Source organism: Dromiciops gliroides, chromosome 5, assembly GCF_019393635.1.
Source record: "Dromiciops gliroides isolate mDroGli1 chromosome 5, mDroGli1.pri, whole genome shotgun sequence".
NCBI classification, from domain to species: Eukaryota; Metazoa; Chordata; class Mammalia; order Microbiotheria; family Microbiotheriidae; genus Dromiciops; species Dromiciops gliroides.
Genome location: NC_057865.1, coordinates 266,043,900 through 266,069,762, shown reverse-complemented (window position 1 = coordinate 266,069,762; position 25,863 = coordinate 266,043,900).

Below are 25,863 nucleotides of genomic sequence, written 5' to 3'. Positions count from 1 at the left end.
TTTTAAAAAAATCTTCTATTGATATCTTTCATTCTCTTACAAATGGTCTATTTTTGTATATAATCAGACCCCAGTTGAACCTTCCCTGGGTAAGAAAAATAGTTAAAAACCCCAGCATCTATCTCCTCCAGTCCTTTTTACACTCCACCTCTCTACTGAGAGAAAGGACCACACGTCATCATCTGATCTCCAAGGTTCCTTCCAATTCTAAAAGTTTATTATTACATGATTCTACTTATAAGGGTGGGGGAGAGAGAGAGAGAGAGGGAGGGAGGGAGGGATATTAGATAAAAAGACAGACAATAGATAGGATACACAATACATGCATACATATAGTTAACTATGAGTTACCTATAAGAAAGCCATTGGGTTTTATTACAAGTAACAGACAATGCTAAAACTTAATTTGTCCAGTTGTACTTCTTTCAAGTCTGCTAAAGTCCTACCTTCTGAAGGAAACTTTTCCCTGAGCCCCTTATTCTTAGTGCCTTCCTTCTGAAATTATTTCCAATATATCCTCCATAAATCTTGTTTGTACATAGTTGTTTGCATGTTTTCTCTCTCATTAGATTGTAAACTTCTTGAGGGCAGGGAGTGTCTTTTGACTTTCTCTGTATCCCTAGCACTTAACAGAAGTTAAGTGACTTGCCCAGGGTCACACAGCTAGTAAGTGTCTAAGATTGATTTGAACTCAGGTCCTCTTGACTCTAGGGTCAGTGCAGCACCTAGAATCAAGAGCACCTGAGTTCAAATCTCACCTCAGATATTTACTAGCTGTGTGACCCTGAACAAGTCACTTAACCCCAATTGTCTTAAACATCTAGGGCCATCTCTAGTCATCCTGACGTATATCTTACCCCTGGACCCAGATGGTTCTGGAAGAGAGAGTGAAGTTGATGACTTGGCACAGCCCTCCATCACTTAAATCCAATTCAGTGAAAGTCATGACATCATCTTGATGTCATGGTCCTCTTTGAGACTGAAGGACAAACAATATCACTTAGTAGGGTATTTAGCACATAATAGGTGCTTAATAAATGCTTGTTGTTGACCGACATAGTTATTCAGAATCTTCCTTTCCAGCATTTCCTTTTCAAGTATTTCAGATCTTGATAGGCATTTCAATTCACAGACCAGGTGAAAGAAATATGATCAGTGGCAGTATCTACTTCAGTGCATGGTACCACTGATTGGCCTCCATTCTGACCCAAGAGGAACATCTTTAGGGCTTCAAGAGTGACTTAGACTTTATTGAGGTGCTGTTCTTGGCAAATATACTGAGAATGCTTATCAGTGCCAACTGTAACACAAATATACACCATTACATTAGGAATTCGACTGAGACCACTGATTTGTTTTACACGAGCCAATGCACACAGACTATCAGATCATGACCCTGACAACAGGGAGATATGTTCAATGCAGCAGTCCTTGAGCTTCATGTTATACTGTGTCCCATTGGTTAATGAGCCATCAAGACAGCCTGGAAAAAGTCTCAGTCTCTCCCTCTCTCTCCATCTCTTTTTTTCTCTGTGTGTGTCTCTCACACACACATATTAATGAACTTTCTTAAAATGCTAAATGCAAAAAAAAAATAGATGCATTATGGAAAAGAACATGGAACAAATGGGGGAAAAGAGCATACTCAATTAAGTTAATATAGTCCTCAAATATTATGATTTTAAAAAACAACAACAACAACCAAGTTTGATGACCTTAAGATGTAATCTGAAGAAAATAATTGCTTATCATCATTAGGCACCTTATTCCCTCTGTACTTAACATTATTTCACTAATTTTCTCCATAAATAGATATATAGATATAGATATATAGATATAGGTATGTCTGTGTTTGTGTGTCTGTATCTGTGTCTGTGTGTATGTGTATGTGTGTATATGTATGTATGTGTATTGTCCATGACACATACACACATACATACATACATACTTAAAGTTATGTAGAAAATCAAAATCTTATTGTCCTAGAAATGGCAGTCATTTATGAATATTAGAAGATAATTAGTTTGCTTTGATTTTACTTTTTTTTTTTCTCTTCAGTCTTTGAACTCTTGCTAGCAAGACCCCAATCTCATAAAAAATGTTATGCCGGCATTCTCTGCCTCTGACTGCTGCCAGCTCTGCTCCAGGAAGGAGTAAAATTGACTCCCTTTTGCAGACAGCCACTCTTGGAATCTTTAGCAAGTAGTTGTGAAGCAAAGGGCTGACTGAATCTGACTCAATAAAACAGATACAACTTTCAGAGATGTACCAGCAAGTGCACAAATTGGGGAAAATGATCTCATTTAATACAAGCAAGCAAATTATAAAAATGGCTGCTCTCAATTCAAGAAATAATTCTTAGCAATAATACAAAAGGCACACAGACATTCCTGGAAAACAACAACAACAAAGAATTCAATTTCCAAACTCGGTGTTGGCTGCTACTCTATCAGAAAAGAAAGATGGAACCAGGAAAAAGAGAAGAAAAATGACAACAAGCAACTGTAATGGTGCCAGATAAATAAGGGAAAATGCTGTTTCTAAGAGTTCCTTTCATTTCTCAAGAGAGTTCAGGACAAAAGAGAGAAAGAAGAAATACAAAAATTCTCCAGAAAGGAGACAGAGACCAAAAGGGCAATGTGGTCTCTCAATCAGACTCTAAGAAAAACAGATGGAAAACTCCTGAAAGCAAACAAAAGTACTACGTGCTCTTTCCCTGTGTTCTTCCAACTACTTCCAGGATGGTTGGTTCTGACCATCCATCTTCCTAGAATCTCAAAAACTCTTTTCCTTAGTTCTTCTTGATTACTGATGATGAAATCATGCTTCGTACACTCCAAGTTCTTAGTCAAAATTGAAGATTGCTGGTGGTGCTGCCTTTTAAAAAAAAAAAAAAAAGGATAGATCAGTTTCAAAACTTGGAAGATCCAACTCTGTTAACAACAGAAAGTCACTTTCTTAGTCCAGTCGCTTGACTCATTTTTGTCCCTTTTCCTAAAACCTGTTGTTTTTGGTAGAAGCAGCATCACTTGACAAAACAGAAAAAAAGAAACTTGGGGGGGTGGGGAGGGGGGAGTTTGTACAAAGTTTGACCTGAGACACAAGTAAGTTAGTTCAACTAGATAGAATTTGTCATTGAAGCTAGGAAGAGGCATATTGTTTCTTGATTTCTTTTCACAACATGTAAAATGTAGAAATGTTTTGCATGACATCAAAAGTATAATGAGCATCAGATTTCTTGCTTTCTTGATGGACTGGGGAAAGGAAAGGAGAGACTTTGTAATTAAAAATTAATAAAGCAAAAATTAAGTTGGAAAGAGAATAACAAATAGGCATAAAATGGAACAGAATCGCTGATATTTCTCCAGTTATCCATTTTTACTGATAACAAGAAAAGACAACTACATTTTGATTCCACTACCTGAGTACCCAATGTGGTATGTAAGAAAGTTGGAATGACATCTCACATAAAGGAAAGAAGGAAAGCTTGACCTGACTGAATACATGCAAAGAAATCCAAGAAAGAAGTGACACAATTTTTAAATGATCAATTATTAAAATAACAAAAAGGTAGATAAGATTTCAAAAGAATGTAGACCATGTAGTATATATTTTATATGTCTTTCTTGTATCTTTCTTTAAAAAGTAAGTTCACTGTGAGTAGAGGTTGGTTCATTCTTTTTACCTGCATCCTCACAACCTACCATAGAAATTGGCACATAGTAGACACTTTTAAAATATTTATTGATTGACAGATTAGAGGATTAATGGAGTGTTCACTCATATACCTATTTTATCATTTCTATAAAATCTTTATAAAAATGGTCTCTCCATACAACAAGTATATATTTGATGAAAACATGAAAAAAAAGTCAGACAGGCTATTTCCATGAACTGGGGTCTGTATTTGCATATAGTTAGAATTCAAATCAGGTCTGTTCTGCCTTCAGTGCTACTGTACTCTGGTAAGAATGACTCAGCCCTTGTATGGGTTTCTGTGTGTGCACCTGAGGCAGTGTAGAACTGGACACCAGAAAATACTACAAGAAGCTTGAAGTCATTCATCAATTGTGATCTTGGATTTTACCCACCCTCTTCATTCTGATATTGTTTTATATGGCCTTAAATGCTCCACATGTGGAAGGAGAGTCAATAAAAACCTTGTATAGAATCTGTTTCCCTGGGTGTCTTGATTGGCCAAATAGCTAATTAATAAGCAATTATTATCTGCTATGTCCTAGACACTGGATATATATAACCAAATACTAGAAATATTTAAATATATCTGTGTTCTCATTGATTTGGAAGTATTTTTCAATAATATATATTTATGCCTGCCCATCTAAAGTTGTTCTAGTCCATGTCCTCTCTTAAGCTTGCTATAGGGCATCCACTCAATGTGTTGGTTGCTTTTTTCCTGATGTGGCAAGAGTGCATCAATAGAGACTTATGAGGGGGCAGCTAGATGGTGCAGTGGATAAAGCACCAGCCCTGGATTCAGGAGTACCTGAGTTCAAATCCGGCCTCAGACACTTGACACTTACTAGCTGTGTGACCCTGGGCAAGTCACTTAACTCCAACTGCCTCACCCCAAAAAAAAAAAAATAGAGACTTATGGCTGTTCACTCATCATCCTTCATCTTCATTACATGACCAATCCATCTTCTCTTTCTACCATCCATTTCCTTGATATTTTAATTCCTATTCTTCTTCAAAGTTCCTCACTGAAGACTTTTGGTTAAGAAAGAGAATGTGCAAGATCAAAGAGAAGGCCATTTCTCCCAAATAAAGCCCAGAAAATATCTGAAAATGGATCTAGAAAGACCAATGGCAAAGAAAAAGAAACAGAAACAGAATTAAGAGTCTTTATCCAGTCTAAAACTACACCAAAAGATAACCAAAAGTTGGTATAGAATGATAGAAAGGTGGCATTAGGGAAGCCAATCTGAATTCCAAGACATAAGCCAAAAGCCAGAAAAGATGGAGAGAGGAATCCTTCATAAGCTCCCACAAAAATACCTGAAGCCAGCTAGCTGTCTGAATAGAGATGCCACAAAACAGTGCCAATTCTCAAACTCAGAGACCTAAAGTCAGTTCCTGGCCCTGATCTGTGAAAACAGAAGGTTATAACAAAATTAGATCCCACAGGTCATTGGAAAATGAGTATACTATCAGGAGCACCGGGAGCCACAACAGAAAACAGGACCAACTCCCTGATGAGTATCACTGAAAGGAGGACTATGCAGGAAGCCTGAGACCAGCATGATACAACTGGGGACTATTAGGGCATGTAATATGGGTTGGAAAAACTCCAAACTAGTGATCAAGCAAGAAAAAGACAAAGACAAAGAATAGCAAAGGTCATAATCCACAGAGGACCATGAGTAAACCAAGACAAGATTGAAGGTCAAGGTCAAGATTGAAGCAAAAAGTGGAACCTAATATCAGTGACTTCATCTAAGTCAACAGTGGCAGTAGCACCCAGACTACACAAGGAACATGGTCAAACATGGCCTACACACCCCATCCAAGAGTATCAGAAGCAACTGGTCCTAGCACAAAATCACAATCCAGGAACTGAGCTTTCAACTAACAATAAAGAAAAGAAAACAGCAAACAGTATGAAATACGAGTTAAGAAATCCCCAAGAGGCAAAGCCAAAATATGAGAGTAACTCCAAAACAGCTATAAGCAGAACTGAGAGGAGGGAAATTGTCTTGGTCATAAGGACTCCAAGAAAGGCTGGAAAGAATGAAGAGATAAAAAATAAAATTAATGTGAAGAGATGGGAAATTGAAAGGAGAATGAATAGCTTAAAATAGAATGTGTGAAAATCCCTAAAAAATAAAATGGATCAAACAGAACTCAATGAGTCCATGAAACAACAAGAAACATTCAAACAAAATCAAAAGACTTAAAAAAAAATAAAATGTGAAGTTTCTACTATCAAAACAACTAATACAGAAAACATGTTGAAGAGAGATGATTTAATGATTTCTTTTCTTCTTTTTTGTGTCATCACTAACACTATCATCATCATCCTCCCAAATCATTCCCAATTTTTAACCAAAATATTAGCAAATCAAATTCACACAATGACCATGCCTTAAAATTTATGTCTCCTTCTCCAGTTGATCACCTCTCTAACAGAAGATGGGTAGCATATTTCATCACTTATATAGTTCTTTAAAATTTACAAATTGTCTTTCTCACAATAATCCTGTGCACTGACCCCTTTGTTATTATTCCAAAATATAGGTTCAAAGAGGTTAAGCAATTCCTTCCATGCTATAGAACTAGTACATATCAGAGCTGGAACTCAATGCCAAGTCTTTTGACTTCAGATCCAGAGATTTTTCCCAGTATTCCATTCTGCCTAGTTGCCATTTAATCAATGTTTGTTAAATAAGTGCATGAAAATTTTAGCATTTCTTGCACACTGTAGGTATTAAATAAATTCTCAGTGAATTCAACTATTGCTATATTCATGGCAATTTAATACATATTAGATGCATGTCATGTGTTTTTAAAAGAGGAAATTATTCTCTTCTGTCTCTGCTTACATCTATTGAGGCAGAAGCTATTTGGTTATAGAGAACCAGCTGCTATGACTGCAGGAGATCTATAAAGAAAAGCAGCCATCACTATCAGCATCCAATGGAATAATGAACAGAAAATGGGCTGGCAATCTTTGAAGATTTATACAATCTGTTAGAATTCACTATGGACCAAGGATTCCAACAATGAAGGTAGCCTTCCCACCTCCATCTGAACAGAGAGCAATCTAACCATATTGTTTTTTCCTATGCAATCCTTGTCTCTATTCTACCATATATGCTACACAGTATCCAAAGTACTAGAGGCCTCCTTCAAGTCTTTTTGCATTTCATGAGGACTAGTATCAAACTTGAACTGTCCATCTGTTGTCCTTCACACTCACTACATGACCAGTTTAAGCTCTCCATCTGTCTCCCCTTGTGCTCAGTACATAGTCAGCTTGACTTCTTTTGGGATCACATACAAGATGCAGCCTATTGTAATGAGTAAATTACTGGGCTTGGAGTCAAAATGAATGGGATTCAGTTCTGTCTCAGATCCTTACTAACTATGGCTTACAAAAGTCACTTAAATTCTAATGTCCTCAGTTTTCTCATCTGTAAAATGATGGGGTTAGACTTGATGTCCTCTAAGGTCCCTTCTATCTATAAAATCTATGATCCTATGACTTAATATTAAATAATACTTGTAAAGATAATATCCACAAAGTGGTTAGCACAATGCCTAGCACATAGTAGGCATTTAATAAATACTGGTTCCTTCCTTCCTCTACCCAAACTAATTTTATTGTTTGACCCTGAGTTTTCTCTCTGTGCTTCAGGCAATTCCCCTGGACTTGTGATTTGTTTGATATTAGTAAAGATGTCCCCATCCTAACAAAATCCTTCAGTATTCATATATGCCTTTCACCATTTCTTTCATATAGAAATACTATATTAAAATTAGTAGTGCAGACAGTCACTGATTTAGCAACTTATATATGTCCCTTTTGAACCTATAAATATGGGCAAGCACAACTATTCCCCTTCTATCTGAAGTATAATTGCTAGGGATTTCTCTGTCTCCCTGTGTCTTCTACTTCCTTTTACTGCACAAGCTTCTGCCTGGGGTCATTATCTTCCTCACCAAATCACTTGTCTCTGCTTCTCATCACACTCCAAGGCTGGTCTGAGATGGGGATGGGAGAGGTTACTGACAGAACTAAAGGTGATAAAGAGGAAGGAGAAAGAGGAGAAGGCATCCCCCCCCCACCCTACTTTACCTCTACCTTTACTCTTAGGTTTTATTGTTGTTTTTGAGTTGTTTCAGTCATGGTCTATTCTTTATGATCCCCATTTGGGGTTTTCTTGGCAAAGACACTGGAGTGGTTTGCCATTTCCTTCTCCAAGTCATTTTACAGATGAGGAACCCAGGGTCACACAGCTGGTAAGTGTCTGAGGCTAGATTTGATCTCATGAAGATGAGTCTTCCTGATTCCAAGCCCAGTGCTCTATCCACTGGGCCACCTAGGTACACACCCTTAGGTTAATAACTCATAATATCCATTCTATTCCACATGGGTTGGACAGTTTCATGAAGGATAGCCCTGTGACCTTTTATGTTGTTCTCTGTTGGTATAAGAAAACATGACTTCTGATTCATGGAGAGACTGATGTGAACTAGGACTCTGCATAAGTTGGACACACATCAGAAAACTAGTTCTAGAGATGTAGTAAGGAAAAGCAAATATGAACTTTTCAATGATGGATGAGAAATATTCCTAGAGCTGAAGACATATGGGGAAGCTGCCCCTGCCCTCACTGTGTCCCTTGATTTCCAGTACCTGCAACCCCAGAGACTGCTAAGTGCAGACTTCTCTTTCTTCAGGAGATTGTTCTCTCCATAGTCAAGTTGAACTATATTATCTTGCTCACAAAGAGCTCACTTACTCTTGTGTATAATGTGATCTATTCTAAGCTGTATAACATCCACAATTTCTATTTACTACTCAATTTGACAAAGAAGTTTACTTTGTCAGCTGTTTGTAATAATCTTTTGTACAACTAGTGTTTGGTGAGAGGGAACTAAGATATCAAGAGTAAACTGGGGGGCAGCTAGGTGGTGGAGTGTATAAAGCACTGGCCCTTGGATTCAGGAGGACCTGAGTTCAAATCCAGCCTTGGACACTTGACGTTAGCTGTGTGACCCTGGGCAAGTCATTTAACCCCCATTGCCACACACACACACACACACACACACACACAAGAGTAAACTGTTACTGTTCCCTTGAGAACAATTAGAAGTGCCTTTTATTCTGAACCTCTCCTAACACTGGAGCAAAAATATTTGAGGTGCAGTATATATATATGTGTGTATACACAAATATATACACATATACACACACATACATACACAAATATACCTCTAGCCTATTATCCAGGAGTTTGCTTGAACCAACTACTATAAGCTCTTGAGAACAGATTGTTAAGTTTTCACTGTAAACATTCACACCTTGGAAATAATCAAACACCAAAAATTAGGGCTTGAGTTATTAATTTGCTGATTACCTAGACTTGTATTATGATTTGTTGCTAGTCTCCATTCTCCTCTTGGATATAGGAGAGTGAAAGAAAGGTGGCTCGTCCAGTGTGGTTCTGGCTCCTTCCTTCCCCTCCCCCAATGGATTACTGCCAGTGTGTACTCAGCTGTCTTCCTGCTCCTCACAATCTCCCTTGGGATGGGTCAGATCCCATATCATAACTATCTATGCCACATGGATAAAATATGCAGACGACTAAATGACCTTATGGGTGGTCATCCACCCCTGCAGCGATCTTACATATCAACTACCTCATGCTATTAATGTAAAAAAGTATTTTGTTCATCTTAAAGGTCTATTGTTATTGTAATTTCATTCTATTATTAGTCTTACCGCTGAGTCCCTCAATTATAGCATGTATCTCATAAGAGGCATCCCCAGGCACCATCCAATCTCCTCTCTCCCCACCCAGAGTCACCTGCTCCACATCTCAGAGTCTTTGCCATCTGTGACAGAGTATTTCCCTGTGAAGTGTAAATACATCTTGCTTCAGTCCTTTGTGTTCCATTTTGGCACCCCTGTGGGTAACTTTGTCTTTCCAGGAAGGGGCATCTGTGACTTGGGGTAGGGGGTAAGGAGAAAACAAGGAATGCAAAAGGGAACCTTTTATCCTTTCTTTTCCTTTTCTGTTTACTCAATCAAAATTAACACAAGAATAGAAGAAATTTCTAAAATGAGAAAAAGATATTCCAGACAGTAAAAAAAAAAAAAACAACTCTAACCTGTCTTGTGTAAACAGGTTATTAACAATGAAAAAATGGGAAAATGATTCACTTCAATAAGGATTTATTACGCACCCCAAATACCTAGCACTGTGCTCAGTGCAAGGGATACATAGAAAGGAATTTTTAAAATAAACAGTCCCTGTGCCATAAGATATTAGGAGTGCATGGGATCCATAGGAACCAAGGAAGAATTGTATGAACTAATGCATAGTGAAGCAGGCAGAATAATGGGAATGATGTATACAATATTCATAGAAACACAAAGGAAAAAGAAGCCCTTCCCTCAAGATGCTTTCGGTCTGCTGGATGCAGAAAAAGACATGAATACAGATTTTAACAATTCTGTATATAAGTTTAGTGATAAAATAAGAGAAGTCCGTTTCAGGTCTGTGTTCATGCTTTTTTTTTTCCTCAATGGGCCCGAGAGGAGGATACATAAGATCAGAAACAGTAGGATCAGTGAAAAGAGAAAGGGTTGCATTCCTGAAAGCTCTAGAATAAAAGATAAGCGGTAACTAGGGAATTGGCTGGGACAGATGAGAATCCCTAGAGATTTATACTGGTAAGGAGACTCTGCTCCTTGCAGCTCTTTCCCTCCAAAAACCTAGACAAATCATGTATCCCTAGGCCTTACTTCCCAATTGCCATGACAAGAGACCTAAAACAACCACGCACTTGCAGGCGGGAGACCATTACCAATGTCCTGAGGCTGGAAAACATCTCCATTCATATCATCCAAGAAGTGAAGAAGGTAGAAGAAATCCCTGTCCCAAGAAAGGAAGCAGAAATAGCATTCTCTTCCAGTCCTAGGTCTGTGATCCAAAGCTTTTTTTTTTTTTTAAGTGAGGCAATTGGAGTTAAGTGACTTGCCCAGGGTCACACAGCTAGTAAGTGTTAAGTGTCTGAGGCTGGATCTGAACTCAGGTCCTCCTGAATCCAGGGCCGGTGCTCTATCCACTGCACCACCTAGCTGCCCCCAATCCAAAGCTTTTGCAGTACTATTCCTTGGGAATCACCTATAGTTCCATTATGGTTTTGAGAGCCCTGTCATCTTTCATTCAAAACCATTCATTTAGGGCTCAGATTTCCCCTTACTTACCCTGAAAGCCCGAAGGAAGAGTTTTGTGTCGGGATTTCATTTGACATCTAAAGAACTAGATTCTAATCCTGGCTCTGCCACTTACTAGCTAGGTGACTTTTGATAGAGACATAACCAGAAATTTAGGTGCCTCAGGCAAGCAGTATAAAACCTGTATCGAATCAACTTTATGATTCATATCATGAACATGATGGAAGATAGAATTAAATTCAGTTGACTAGAAATTGGGATTAGTTCAGGGGAAGTGCCTATATCATACATGCTACATAACTCAGGACATGTAGACTTGAACTGTTGCCTGCCTGCACAAAGGAAAAAGAAGCACTTTTGTGGGCAAAAGACTCAAAAGGGGGGGAAAATATTGGAGTTCCAAACTTTCTATGAAAAAAAGCTTTCTATGTTCATCTGTTAAGAATATATCTCAGGGGGCAGCTAGGATAGACCACCAGCCCTGGAGTCAGGAGTACCTGGGTTCAAATCTGGCCTTGGACACTTAACACTTATTAGCTGTGTGACCCTGGGCAAGTCACAACTCCAATTGCCTCACTTAAAAAAAAAAAAAAAAGAATAAATCTAGATATAGTCATGCCAGGGTGGTAGCAGGGAGAAGGAACCCTGGGGAACAAGGGGAGAAGTGATGGGGGCATAGAGTATGACATGGCAAGGGGCACACATGAACATGGGGGATTCTTTGTCCATCTAAGTCCTACCCCATAAAAAAGCAGGATTCTTCCCCAATGGGAGCACCCTGGAGAAATGCACAGGTAGTTAAGTCTCTGCCTACATGACACTTAGCAAAAGACAGACCAGGAAAGAGAGCACCATCAGCTCAAAACAACCTAATTTCACTCCTAGAAAGATTCAGACCCCATTTTTTCTTCAAGCAGGTCAATGCTCTCAATTATATGGATGGAAAATAGCACATTACATATTATTACTTTCCCTCTGCCAAGAGAAAGTTTAAAAAGTGTTAATATAGTAGGATATTTTCTTGAAGCACTTCCAGGAAAGGGCGATGAGCTGAAAAGAGAGAATGATTCTTGTTAGGGTGAGGGGAAGTCCCACCCAGTCCATGTCTCCAGGTGTCCTGGGCCATGGGTAAATGAGAGATAGCAAGAGCATTTTTGTCTATTTTGTTGTTCAGTTATTTTAGTCTGACTCTTCGTGACCCCATTTGGGGAAAAGATATTGGAGTGGTCTGCCATTTCCTTCTCCAGCTCATTTTACGGATGAGGAAACTGAGGCAAACATTGTTAATTGACTTTCCAAGGGCCACACAACTACTAAGTGTCTGAGGCCAAGTTTGAACTCATGAAGATGAGTCTTCCTGATTCTAGGCCCACTACTCTATCCACTGAGCAACCTAGCTCTACTGCCCTATCATTTTTGCCCATAAGTAATAATAATTATGCTATAATTTTTCCATACAGCTCTCATTACAAGTATCTTCTCCCAGGATCATGTGTGCAGAGTTATGAGGGACCTCAGAGGTCATTTAGTTACATCATGTTACAGACAGGGAAACTGACACTCAGAAAGATTAAATGACTTACCCAAGGTCACACAGATTTTAATGGGCAGAGCTGGGAGAACTCAAGACCCTTTCTGTTACATCATGCTTCCTCCTTTTCCAAGTTTTAAAATTAAATCCAAGAAATGAAATCTATGCATTACTACATTGGTCAAATGAAAGATATGACCTTGAAAGTCAATGGAACAAAAATTACAAATTTTAAATTATTTTACCACTGCTGACTATATAGAGTTTAGATACAAATTATTTTCAAGCCTCCTAGGGCAATGCAAAAACCACTGAAAAGGTTCTAATCCTGAGTTTGCCACTTATTATCTATAAGACCTGAGACAGAGACATAACCAGAAATTTTGATGCCTAGGCAAACAGCACAAAACCCATGTAAAATCAACTTTGCAATCTGTTAACTTGGAAATAATGCAAGAAATTAGAACAGATTCACTTGAGTGGAAGAGTTATCATAGTGTCTTCAAGCTCCTGAAGGACTTTGTAGGTTAAATTCTTGTACCCTCTAAAAATTCATGCCATGAGACAAAACCTAGCTGTTCTGCCCTAGGTATAATTCTGTGGGCAAGTCACTTGACCTTTCTAAATCTCAATGTGTTTTCATCTATAAAATGGAAAAAATAACTCCTTCCCAACTCAGAGGGATGTTACCATCAAAGGAGTCAATTAGTTGAAAAATGGGAAAGAGTAAAATAAATGAAGTGTGTTTCTATTTCTCATATAAGAGGCAAATCTAGCCAATCAGTTCTCCTTTCAAGATATGAGATCTTTAGAAACAGTGGCTCTGAGTATTTTGTAAGAATTAGAGTAATATAGTAGCCACAATACTGTTGCCTTCCTCAAATAGACCTTCATAGGGTTATGGATAGGGCCTAGACTTGTGATTTCCTTGGGGTCTCCTGGGGAGAAACTCCCTCAATTGATCCAGGTCAATATTTTCTCTGAAATTCAGAGTCTTAACTTCCTAGAGCACTGAAAGGTTGAGAGGCTTGCCTAGAATCATACGGCCAACATGTTGAGAGGAAGACATTGAAGCCAGCTCTTCCTGGTTTCTGTGTCACTCTTTCCTATGAACAGTCATTATAATTGATATTTACACAGTGCTTTAAGGTTTCATATTTAATTGTATTTGTATATTATATTATACAAACATATCTATAACATGTATCTAGATGTTATTCATAATACTGTTATAGGAACGCAGTGGGACCCCAAGAAACCTGAAGATCCCAACCCCCAAGGCCAAGGGAAAAACAGCTCTGTCTCCCACCTCAGGTATGAGGTGTGGCAGGACGTGACCCCAGGATGCTGATAAGCAATATCAAAGTCTTCAAGATGATATACAAGATATGGATGGGTGCTTCATATCTTACTGATACCCATTATTCCAAAATCCCCTCCCAGTTATTTGTAATGCCCTACCCTCCCATGTCTTCTCTTACTCCAGCAGGACAGTCACCAAGGTGATCTTTTCCTCGGCCATATATTCCTCTCCTAATAAATCTCTTTTTATTTTACAAGATTCGTGATGAACCTCCAATTCTTTGGGTGAGCTAGCTCCCCCTAACCAGGTCACAAGTCCCCCCAAACAATGTAACATTTATGTAATTACATATTATATAACATTTGTTTTTATATATGTTATACACTAGATATAAATTAATATAATATATCACATATATATATATCATTTATTTGTATTCATGTATTATAAATTTATACTTAAATGTTTACATATTGTTTTTATTTATTTATTTTATTATTTTTTTGTGGCCATTGGGGTTAAGTGACTTGCCCAGGGTCACACAGCTAGTAAGTGTTAAGTGTCTGAGGTCTGATTTGAACTCAGGTCCTCCTCACTCCAGGGCCAGTGCTCTATCCACTGCATCACCTAGCTGCCCTACATATTGTTTTTAAGCTTTTTATAAAGCTCTTTACATATGTTCTCTTCATTGATATCCACAGGTACTCTGGGAGAAAAATAGATTTATATATTATATACACTTATTTTTATATAATATACTATGTATCCACTTTAAATTTATATATCAGATATTTACATATTATACATTTATATTTACATTTTTATATACTGCTTTTAAGATTTTTATATATCTCTTTACATATGTTCTCTTCATTGATATTCACAGATACTCTAGGACACAGGTAGAAAGTTATTGTCCCATTTTTTTCAGATGAGAAAACTGAGGCTCACAGAGGTTATATGAGTTACCTGTGATTAAACAACTTGGCAAATGTGAAAGGCATCATCAAACTCCAGATTTCTACTGACTTTAAGTGAAACAGCCTCTATGCAGCTCAGTGTAATACATGAACATAGACTTTGGAGTAACAGAATCCAAGCTCTCCAGGTTGGAATAGATCCATATACCACTTCCTCCAACCACTGCCTGAACAAGAAACTCCCTGAGAAGTGGTCGTCTTGATTCTGTTTGAAGACTAGCAGCAAGGACCAGCCCACCCCCTCCCAAGAAAGTCCATTCCAATTTTGGACAGCTCTGATTGTTAGGATTGAGACTGGATCTGCCTCTGTGAGACTTTCACTCATTCTAACTTCTGACTTTGGGTTCCTAAAAAGAACAAGTCTAGTCTCTTTTCTACAGGAAAGCTTCTTTAAAGACAACTCTCCTATCCCTGCCAAGTCTTCTCTTCCCTAGGCTAAATATTTATAAGTCTCCTTCAACTGATCCTTTTATGTCATCACCTCAAGGTCCTTCCCAATACCAGCCTTCCTCCTCTGGACACTCTCCAAGTTATCCAAGTCCTTCTTAAAATGTGGCACTCAGAATTGAACACAATACACCATATGTGATCTGACCAGGGCAGAAGACAACAGGAAGCCTAGTAGACTATCACCTCTTCGGTGTTGGACATCTGGCAGCTCCTAAGGCCACCTTAAGCCATAAGATCATAGGTCTAGATCTGGATGGAATCTCACAGGGGCCATGCAGTCAAACCCCCTCATTTTACAGATGAGGAAACTGAGGTCAGGAAGGTGCACAGAGTGGCCCAAGGTCACAAAACTCCAGCCCTCTGACTCTAGAGAAAGTGTTCCTATCATTATATCAGGATAGTGTCAAGTCCATGCCCTCCAAAGTTCTCTACCACCTGTGGAGACTTTGTCTTCTAAAGCCAGTTTCATTTCTCATTAGATGTTGGATTTTTTTTTTTGTTACACTGGTTATTGTTAAGTTTTTTGAGTTTTGGTTTTTTGGTGTGGAAGGCTTCCCATACGCTAATGATATATTGAGGCTGCATTCCACTGTCTCCCTCACCGTTTTTAAGATGAATGGCCATACCTCCTACATCTTGAACATAGAAGTTGATGTTTTGAACCCAAGTATAAGACTTAACATTTATCTTTACTAAGTTTCATCTAAGTACAGACTAGTCAAGGTCTTCTGGAGTCTGACTTTGCCATTTAACAAGAAAGCTATCACTTCTAGCTCTTTTTTTTCAAATTTCGCATTAGATAAGGATGCCTTCCTTGCCTATATCTAAAGCCCCAATAAGAATTGCCAATACTAATAAGCACCAATACACCACAGAGCCCAACAAGATCCCTGAGACACTTCACTAAAGATTTCTTTCCAAATTGACACAAAAGCATTCATGATTACTCTTTAGGTCCATCATTTGACCAATGTCATCTAATCCACATCTCTTCATCCTTTACACAAGAATAGCATGAAAGACTTTGTCAAATACTTTGCTAAAATCTACAGAAATACCATCTATAGCATTCCCCTGGTCTACCAGGAGAAAGAAGAAGAAAATCCTATCAAAAAGGGAAATGGGATTAGTCTGGCCTGACCTCACAGGAGTTATGAAGGCTCTTTGTAATCAACACTTCCTTTTCTAAATGCTCACTAACCGTGCTTTTCATAAGACATTCTAGAATTGTGCCAATGGTCAAAATCAAATTCACTGATCTGTGGTTTGTAAACTCCTCTTTCTTTCCTTTTTAAAATGAACTGGGACATTTGTCCTTGTCCAGTCCTGTGGTCCCTTATCCTATTCTCCATGATCCTTCAGAGAATACTAACAATAACTCACATCTACCCATTCTTCCAGTGTTCAAGTGTGTAATTCATATAGGCATGGCAAATTGAGCTCATTAAGAACAGCTAGGTTCTCTCTTACTGTATCTTCTCATCTTGGGTAGCAATTTCCTATTAGTCTTTTTTTTTTTTTTTGGTTCTGTGCTCTCCAGACCAAAGCTCCTTCTCTTTGGCAAAGAAAACAGAAGCAAAATAAGAAATAAGCAGCTCTGTATTTCCTGTCACCCATTATCATCACCCTGTACAACCCAAGCTGTGATATTATCTTTTCTGTGATACTCTTCTTTTCCCTGATAGTTTTTTAGAAAATCTTTGGATTAGCCTTGAGTTTATTGGCTAGCCTCAGATAATTCTTCACTTTAAAACTCCTGTTGTAGGATGACTGAATAAACAAACGAATGAGTGAAAAAGCACTTCCTATGTTCAAAGTACAGTGCAATGGGACACTGAAGTGTTCTTGTATTCATATTTCATAAGGTTTGCCAACCCCTTTATATATATGTTATCTCATTTGAAACTGTGAGGTGGGTGTTATTATTATTATCTCCATTTTACAGACAAGGAAACTAAGCAGAATGATACAAACACCCAGAGCCACATAGCCAGCAAAGGCCTGAGGTAGGATGTGAATTTTGGTCTTCCTGACTTCAGGTACAGTACTACATCTAACTGGCTGTATTTAGCAAAGTACCTGGCACATAGTAAATGCCTAAATGTTTGCTGACTTGGCTTTCTTCTCCCTCCCTAGCATAAATTCTGAGACATTGTAATCATTCCTCTGCATTCCTGAAAAAGTTTTCATCATTTCTACTCCAGAAACCAATTCTTCCTTCTTGGTAAGAATCAGATCCAGAAGAACACTTACCTTTCATTGGTTCCCCCACTTCTTAAAGGATGAAATTATGACTAAGCAGACCTTTTCTGCTGTTCCTTCTACGTACTTATTTAAAAGCTTGCTACTATGCTAAAATGTGGACAATATATTCAGTTTGAGTGGATCTTGTAGTAGGGAGCATTTCATCTCACTCAGAGGGAATCTATGGTTTAAGCTTATGTCTTCTTCCTGTAATGTGGGGATATTTCAATAGGGCTGGGTCTAATTCTCCTGCCAAGAAAAAAAGGAGGAAGAACAAAGTTTATCATCAGGTCATCAATCCATAGATTTAAACCTTAAACATCTTAGAGATCATTGATCACAACCCTATCATTTTACAGATGAAGAAACAAAGGTTCAGAGAAAATAAATGACTTGCCTAAGGTCATCCAACCTAGTAAGGCAGGAATTAAACCCAGGTCTTTCTGACTCCAAGACCAGTGCTCTATGCACTATACTACAGTACCTAAGGTTTACAATCTTTAAGGTTTAAATAAAGTGAGGATGTGTGGCCCCTGGCTGAAGAGCAAAGAATTTCTACATGTAATTATTCCCCTTTCATGTTCTCTAGGATGTGTAATTAGCCCTGGCTGCTTTCAGGACACCTCGGACAAGTTTTTCAAGTGAAAAGTAAGAGCAGCTACTGCCTATCAGACAGTGAGTGTCTGGAAAGATAGGTAAGCTCACAAGAGTCACTGATTCATAAAACTTTAGAGTTGGAAGGGAATAGAGATTCTTTTTTTTTTTTTTTTTGCGTGGCAATGAGAGTTAAGTGACTTGCCTGGGGTCACACAGCTAGTAAGTGTCTAGTGTCTGAGTCAGGATTTGAACTCAGGTCCTCCTGAATCCAGGGCCAGTGCTCTATCCACTGTGCCACCTAGCTGCCCCCAGGAATAGAAATTCTAACCCAACTCATACATGAGGGAATTGTGGCTTAAAGAAATAAAGAGAACTTTTCAAAGTATAACACTCCCTTTGAGGTTATTCCAGTGTTGACAGGTTAAGTCGCCAGAGGGTAACTGACTACTTCTCTCCTCAGATTTTGGGATAATCTTAAAGGAATTGAGATTTCAATAATGTCAGTCATGAGCCCCCATATGACTTGGTCCTCATTTGTTCTCAACCAGAATTAGTTAACTTTTAGAAAGGATATTTTCTACTGTGTCAAAACAAAATATCTCTCCCCACCCCACCATTCTACTAAAGTCTGGGGCATACTCTACCACAAGGTACCTTGGAAGAGTGGGTTCACACTGAATTATTCAAAAGTAATAAAGCACACATATCGGGGAATTCATGTAGCAAATGAGTAATTCACAAGTCTTACTAGAAATCCTGTTCTTTCCTTGTAGAACTCCTGTGAAATTCTCCTTAGGGGTAGCTCTCTGCTGGGTTCTGAAGATCAATGGCTATCTATTAAAGTCCATAGCTGTAATTAATGACTCCATATCACAAGAGGGTCACTCTCTGAAGCTGCTTCTTCCCTCATGTGACTATAATTCTAGTCTGCATCTGTATGGTTATCCTTCACATGTATCTTCCTGCTCCCATTTGGATGCATTATCTATGACTTGTCCAGTCTCTGCAATAACATAGTAAACTTTTTCTTCCTCTCAAGAGTAGTTCTCTCCTAAGGGCTTGCCTCAAACTCGAATTCTCATCTCCCAAAAGTAAAATCTTTCACTGCTTATCTGGATCCTTCTGGACTGAGTCAACTGTTGACCTTCCTCTGCAAGTTAAAACCCTCAGTGAGGTGACAAGCACACTCATTTATCCAATCATGCTGATGATCCCTTCCTGACCCATTCACATCCCACACATCACAGAGTACAAACCTTCCTATTCTTACATATCACTAATTGAGGTGGGAATGAAGAGGAGGGGATTGGAGCATCCTGGTTACCAAGGTCACATAGCAAAGTCAAGACCAGAATCTAGGGCTCTGGATTCCAAGGGCAGTACTCTTCACAGTTCATATTCATGAAACATTTGTTGCCAACACAGGAAAAAAACAAAAAGCAAAAAGGAAGTCTCAGATGATGCTATTCACTTCTGAGGTTATTCCAGTTGAGAAATGGGAATCAGATTCCTATTCTTCCCACCCTGACCTATCCCACAATGTATAGTTCACCTGATTAGAACATGACAGAGTATCAAATAGGATCATGTATGTATCATGTTTTATAAACCTATCCCATGCCCAAAATGTTCTCCCTGTTTATCTTCACCTCCTGACTCCCCTGGCTTCCTCCCTGTCCTAGCTAAACTCCCATCTTTTCCAGGAAGTCTTTCCCAGTCCCCTTTAATTCCGGTGTCTTTTTCAGTACATATTTCCATTTTATCCTATCTACAGTTTATTTGTGCACAGTTGTTGCCATGTTTTCTCCCCCACCCCCCATTAGACTGTGAGTTCTTCAAGGGCAAAGACTGTCCTTTGCCTTTCTTTGTATCCTCAGAACTTAACATAGTGCCTGACACAATAATAGGGACTTAACAAATGTTAACTGACTGATGACTGACTGAATCCACATAAATGTCAGCATCTACTGTCCAGCTAAAATAAACTCCATGCCCTGTCTCAGATACTATGCTCCATCTGTTGTCTCCATGTTTTTGTACTGGCTCTCCCTTATGCCTGGAATGCCCTTCCTCCTCCTGTAAGAAAGCTCAGCTCAAGCCCTATCTTCACCATAGAACCTCTCCTGGCATCACCGGCTTCTAGTGTCTCCCATTCCCCCACAAAAATTACATTGTGTATACTTTTCTGTATTTTATATAGGTGTATGCGTGTCAGATGCTCCCTCTTCCCTCTCTCCCCAGTAGAATATAACTGTCCTGAAGACAAAAACTTTTTTTTTCCTGTCTTTACATCTGGTGTGTAATGACCAGTGCCTGACACCAAATTGACGGGCCCTCAGTCAATGTTTGTTGAACTGACTGATTGATTGGTTGTGATGACTATGGTTATTATTAAATACTGTAACCCCTTTGATGTGATTCAGAAATACTCCTTAACCAAAAATGCATCTATTTTATGTGACTAGAGGCATAATTCCTTCTCTGTCCTGTTTTAATTTGCAAATACTCCTGGGAGGGGTAATACTTTAATCAGTCGTTATATTTGATAGTTTGTCAGCCTCAGGAAGGAGAGAGGGGAGGGAGGGAAGGAGGGATAGAATTTGGAACTCAAAGCTTTAAATAAAAATGTTCATTATAAAAAAAAATCCCAGAGTCATTAAACCTTGGAATAAATTCATTCAGAAAATGTTGTAACCTGACTATAAGGGGGGAAATTGGCAGACTGGGTGGGTAAGAAAGGCTGAAAAAGGGGCAGCTAGGTGGCGCAGTGGATAAAGCACCAGCCCTGGAGTCAGAAGGACCTGAGTTCAAATCCGGCCTCAGACACTTAACACTTACTAGCTGTGTGACCCTGGGCAAGTCACTTAACCCCAATTGCCTTGCCAAAAAAAAAAAAAAAAGAAAGAAAGGAAGGAAGGAAGAAAGAAAGAAAGAAAGAAAGAAAGAAAGAAAGAAAGAAAGAAAGAAAGAAAGAAAGAAAGAAAGAAAGAAAGAAAGGCTGAAAAGGAAAGAAAAGACATGGTCAGGGAAGTGGGCAGATCTGAAAGCAAACCTGCCTTCTTCACAGTGTGGACCTGTGAATTTTATCCAGATTTCACTGATGTAGAAAACCCCCAGTTGAGGAAACTCTTGACTAATGAAAACCCATCAACTTGGTTGTAAATTAGAATACATGTTGAAGTCCCCTAGTATGGAAGCAGGAGTTGGGGAGGACAGAAAAATTATGAGTCATATATTGAACTCATTGAGGAAGAAATAGGAATAACTTGGGGGGAGGGATCTATAGACAACAGCTAATCGAATTTTGATTCAGTGGTAGATATGAATAGCATGAACTTCAAAGGAAGAGAAGTTATTGAGTGATGAATGAAAGGGAGAACCTGGAAGTAGCAATAGCAGTAGGGAGGGGGATCCCAAGAAGCATTCCAACTCCCTACCTTGATCAGTGAGCCAAGGAGAATGAGTAAAGGTACAGCCAATGCTGAAAAGAATGGCTAAGAAGGCTGTGTCATCAGAGAGGAGCCAGCTTTCAATAAGAGCTAATAGATGGAAGAAGTGAGAGAAGAAAAGAGCTAAGATGAAGGGAAGATTTTTGCCTATGGAAAAGGTATGCCAGAGGGCACATTGCATCCATGAGTACATTCTTCCTCCCCAGAACTGTTTGTTAAACATTTACCGGCACAACCCTTAATGGGGAGAATGTAATGAGGATCATGGAGACAAGCTTCTCCCCAACTGGGCAACTAAATGGGGGAAGGGGGAACATTGCTTCCCCATGGTGATCTTTTGTGCATCCAAGTTCTCGTCAACTTAACTGCCTTGAGAAGGAAACATAACCCACTGGGGAAATGGCCCTAGTAATTAATCCATGGTAGTTGTGGTAGCCTCATTATATACCCCCACTATGTTGGGTAGGCTCATTCCCCACCCCCCAAAAAAAGACAAGAAACTTCTCTCTAAAACTTCATTGGTCTGGTGGAGAGGGGAAGAAGCTGGAGTGTGACATGGCTTCCTGGTCACCTATGGACATAAAAAGCCAGCCCATGAGGAATCGCTTTCTCTAACTTGGCAAACGTCCCACTACTACGTAAATCACCACTCCTTGAAGACCATAAACATTTCTGCATGGAAATGAAGGGGATCCATCCTGATGAGCATGAACCAATGCTATATCCTTGCTGATTATCCCACTGAACTACAAGTTCCATAAGAACAAAAACTGTCTTTTATCTTCCTTTGTATTTCCAGCACTTAGCACAGTGCCTGGCACATAGTAGATGCTTTTTTAAAATGTGTATTGGCTCTTGACTAACAATCCATTCCATGTTATTTAGCAATCGTTCTCTTCTTATTAACTGTTGGAAGGTCTATAAATGTCTCCTTTCATTGCAGGCTCAAATCTGAACAACCATACTAGTCTGGCCTACAGCAGTGGTTAAGTTTCTGTTTGTATGGCACTTATCAAAATGGAAAGTAATGAGAACACAGGCAGCACAAAATAACCTATTATCACTACTAGAAAAACTCAGAGTGTATATATTTCTGCAAGCAGCTCAAGAATATCATTCTTGTAGGTGGAAAATAGTCCTTTTGATATTCTAACCTGTCCTAGGATATTCTTTTTGCTGTTGAGTCATTGCAGTCATGTCCAACTGTTCGTGACCCCATTTGGGTGTTTTCTGGCAAAGATACTGGAATGGTTTTCCATTTCCTTCTCCAGCTCATTTTACAGATGAGTAACTGAGGCAACCAGGGTTAAGTGACTTGCCTGGGGTCACACAGTTAATAAGTGTCTGAGGTCGGATTTTAACTCAAGAAGATGAGCCTTCCTGATTCCAAGCCCAGTGCTCTATCCACTGCATCACCTAGCTGCCCTAGGACATTCTATCTTATAACTCAATCACTTCCTTCCTTGCCAAGAGCAAAGTTTGTCCTGTCTACATGGAAAATCATCATTGAGGTCCAGGAGCTGCTTGCAGACTATGCCCAAGTATGGAATTGGAGATGTGTAAAATTCATTTTCAAAGAACATCTTCTCTGTAGATTTTTGTGGAATTTCATTACTCAAACATTATACCTCAGGCCTCATTCTCAAACTGAGCATTCTTTCTTTCCTCTCTCATCAGACAAAATTTCAACATAGTGTGCTACTCGCTGGGCCTTTCCTCTGATCACAGCCCACATTTCAGTGGGGGGCACCTCCTCAGCCAAGTTCTGAAGGTAAAGTGTGTTTATTTTCATTAACACCATGACAGAGAATAGATTATATTTGGTCTCTTCAAGTGTTGCTCCTCTCTTCTGAGGGTAGATTCTATTTTTTTTTCCTTTTTGAAGTTTTTCAGGAAGTATCTAAGAATATAAACTTGGTATAATTTACCCCATTACATTATAATGCCAAATATTGCCATACTGAACTATAAAGGGCTTAGATTCAAGAAGACATGGATTCAAATCCTATCTCACACACTTCCTAACTGGATGAACCTAGGAAATCACTTAACCTATCTTTATCTTTTAGCCCTAGTTTCCTCATCTGGAAAAATCAAAGGATTGGGTTAGAGAGCCTCTAAGGTCCCTTCCAACTCTAAATTTATTTTCTTATGGACCATAATCATTAATATTTATAGGTAAGGGTGTGCTATAGTTGACTAATACCAGTCTCCACAAGCCAATTGTTAAATTTTCAGCTTTAGCTTTACACCTCAGAAATTGGCAAACACTACAAATCAAGGTTGGATTTAATTTTTTTTTTTTTTGGTGAGGCAATTTGGGTTGTGACTTGCCCAGGGTCACACAGCTAGTAAGTGTCAAGTGTCTGAGGTCGAATTTGAACTCAGGTCCTCCTGAATCCAGGGCCTGTGCTCTATCCACTGTGCCACCTAGCTGCCCCAGTTGGATTTAATTTTGGTTGAGTGTCTAGACTTTTAAAAGTGATGGGGGGGGGGGCAGCTAGATGATGCAGTGGATAGAGTACCGGCCCTGGAGTCAGGAGGACCTGAGTTCAAATCGGACCTCAGACACTTAACACTTACTAGCTGTGTGACCCTGGGCAAGTCACTTAACCCCAATTGCCTCACTAAAAAAAAAAAAAAAAGCGATGGAGAAAATGCTAAAAATGCAGATTAAATCTAAAAGTGTTCCGTGAGTACATTTCAGGATGGGGAGGGTACACTGATTGTTAAATGTGTACCAGCATGCCTCTGGTTACAGGCAACAGCATTGCAATTTATAGGTCTTAAATCTGAAGTGACTATTTTTCCTTAAAGACTACAATTAGCAAATTGATTTTAAGGATGTCTACTATAAGACCTCAAAGGATCTGTGATCTCACTAAAGGGAGTATCCCTGCCAGGGAGGGAGTTGACAACTCTATCCATTCCTGCCTATCCTGTATAACTCTCATTCATGTGCTCCCATCAGTGCCTCTAAGAATCCATCCATTCTCATGACACTTCAGGAATATCAATGTATAACATGAGTTGTCTATCCTTTGCTCATTATATGTGCCTAGTTCATATTCTTTTACAATTGTATATTTCTAGAATAATATGATATCACCATTTTTCCTATGTTATTCCTGGTTTAAGAGGCAGTGTGGTGTAATGGATAGAAAACTGATCTTGAAGCTTCAAAGATCTAGATTCAAGTCCCATTTCAATACTGTTTGACCCTGAGCAAGTCAGTTAGCCTCTCAAGTCTGTAGGCAACTCTAAGTTTCTGAGTTGAAGAGAAGGTGCCAATCTGCTTCGTTGAGGGAATTTCCTCTCTCTGGAGTTCCCTATATCAATGAAATCACATCTCACACCCATTCCTAGTTCCTTATTTATAAGGTGGTGTAACCAAGAATGCCCATTGTGAGCTTCTCTGTTGTCCACAGGATCATTCCCAACTTCAGTTCTACAAAAACTATATACTCTTATAACCTGCAATACCCTAAAATATTGTTTAAATTGGATCTGTAATTTCAATGTTATAAGGGATTCCCAATAAGAAGTCCCACCTTTACCAATCCAAATCAGCATCTGCTCTTTAACTAATAGTCTTAGAGAGTTTTGCCCAAGATTACTGAAAGATTTAGTAACTTGGCTTGCATCAGACGGGCAGTTTGTGTCACAGACGAGGCTTGAACTTCCTTTTTATTAATTCTGAATAGGCTGGTTGTTTATCTACTATACCAGGATGTCTTTCTATAGTGCCATACTACCTCTCACTGAAAGAACATTGGTATAAAAGGGGAAAGAGGAGTCTCCCTCCTTTTCAAAGAGAAGCTTGGGATCATTAAAAGAATTGTGCTATTTATTTTTAATTTAATATTTTTCCCAATTACATGTGAAAACAATTTTAACATTCATTTTTTTAAATTTTGGGTTCCAAATTCTCTCCCTTCCTTTCCTCCCATTTGAGAAAGTAAGCAATTTGATATATGCTATACATGTGTAGTCATGCAAAATACATTTCCATGTTAGTCATGCTGTGAAAGAAAACACAAAAAAATAAAAATTAAAAAAAATATATGCTTCAAGGGGCAGCTAGGTGGCACAGTGGATAGAGCACCGGCCCTGGAGTCAGGAGTACCTGAGTTCAAATCCGGCCTCAGACACTTAACACACACTTACTAGCTGTGTGACCCTGGGCAAGTCACTTAACCCCAATTGCCTCACTAAAAAAAAAGGAAAAAAAAACTTAAAAAAAATATATATGCTTCAAGTTGCAAGAATTTAACAATTTCTTTAAGGCAATTCAAACCACACTCCTTATATTCAATTATAAATCCCACCCATTGTCCACTTCTAGTGGACCTCCAAGATGTATTTACTGATGGATAAGT